Source organism: Mixophyes fleayi, chromosome 4 (genome assembly GCF_038048845.1).
Source record: "Mixophyes fleayi isolate aMixFle1 chromosome 4, aMixFle1.hap1, whole genome shotgun sequence".
NCBI lineage: Eukaryota > Metazoa > Chordata > Amphibia > Anura > Limnodynastidae > Mixophyes > Mixophyes fleayi.
Window position 1 is genome coordinate 161,311,939 of NC_134405.1, and position 1,936 is coordinate 161,313,874.

Sequence of the window (1,936 nt, forward strand, 5' to 3'; positions counted from 1 at the left end):
AACTTTTGCATTATATGAAGTGCCAAATGCAACTAAACATTTATAGAACTCTACTCTAAATTCCCCCATTAAAATAACCTAAATCATAAGAAAATAAATGTTCATTGTTGGGACATTCAGTCTGCCCAGTTTACTGATGATTTATTCCCAGGAGAGATCTGTGTTTTTATTCCTTTACTGCTGCTTTTGAAGTGATTAACTAGGGTCAGAACATGTTTTTGTTTTCAGCATTTATTCCCTGCTCATCCATATGTCTTCAATTTTGAAGTGAGTGGCGATATTGCAACCTTTATCCAAGCAGATCATCACACTTCCCACAGAAGCACAAAGTATTTTAGGAGACAAGAGTGCTGACATATCTACTAGATGTGAGCAAACGGTAGTGTCGTCATTTAAATGAAGAATTTGATGGAAGAAGTGGTCCAGGAAAAATGTTGGCATCAAATATTCTTTTTATTTCAAATAAAGTTCATGCATCCAACTTGCCTCAACTACTATGCCTCCAAAAGACACTTTTCCAAAGCACTTTTTATTCTTCCAGCAAAATGATTTATTCTAACACTCAATCAAATAGCTTTATTCCAATACTAAAATAATACAGTATATATATTTTAAGGAACTTGAGTATAATGGCAAATAACAGGGATAGTTTTATTGCCTTTATGGAGAATATTTCATTTGCATTATTTTGAATACATGACATTTAATGTTACAATATTTGAAAATCTTTTTCGGCATTTTTCCTTTATAAAATTTGCTAATTGTGAAAGGTTGTCGGATACAACACTGATTTTTATTCTTGTGTTATTCTGCATTGGTACTTTTTATTATTTTAATTTAGTTGTTAAACATGTTTTAATTAGGAATTATGATTTATGTAATAAATAGGCTGTTAAAAAATTGCAAGTACAACAAAGAAAAATACAAAGAAAATTACATGTTTTATTATTTTACATCATATGTATAGTTCACTATTCATGATAAAATATAAAAGAACAATATTCATGTGAAACCTGTACATCATTATTTTAACTTTACTTTGGAATACTAAAATATTTTAACTGCAATATGTCTACAATTTATTTTCTATTCTACAATTTTTAGAAAAGCACAAGCATAGAAAATCTCCAGTTGCCAGGAGACATGGTCAAAAGAGACACACAAATGAACAATGTCCTGCTACATTATGTGATTATTTGCGAATACATTTTTTGAAGGAGATAGTTGTGAAATAGGAGGAAATATGATTTTACAATCACTTACAGTTATCATAGACTTTGTACATACAACCATGAAGTACTTCTATACAATTTGGCAAATCTACCCACATGGCCCAAAAAGGGAGAAGTCAGATCTATGTTCAATTTGGTCACATAGGCATGTGCTGAGTTTCCAAATTGATCACTTCTGGACCACATATGGACCTCTTTGTATGGACAACAAAAACAGAAGACATCGTGTGACTATATTTAATAATAACTATTGTTTACGAACAATGAGTATTTCATGTTGATACATATTTAAAGCAGACCTATTTCCTCAAGACAATTTGGGCTAGATTTACTAAACCGCGGGTTTGAAAAAGTGGAGATGTTGCCTATAGCAACGAATCAGATACTAATTATCATTTATTTAGTGCACTCTACAAAATGACAGCTAGAATCTGATTGGTTGCTATAGGCAACATCTCCACATTTTCAAACCCACAGTTTAGTATAGACTACCCTAACAAGGAATTTACTCATAACAAGTAAAGAGAGATTTGCTTTTATCAGTTTAACTTGCACATTGTACCATGCTATCAATTAGCCTCCTTAACTTTAGTAAAACATAAAGCTATTGACTACAACTGTGAAGATAAAAGTACAGTATAGCAAACTGCAAAGATCTTTAAAAAGCAAAGCTTTCCATAAGATTTTATTTTTGTTTTGGCCAT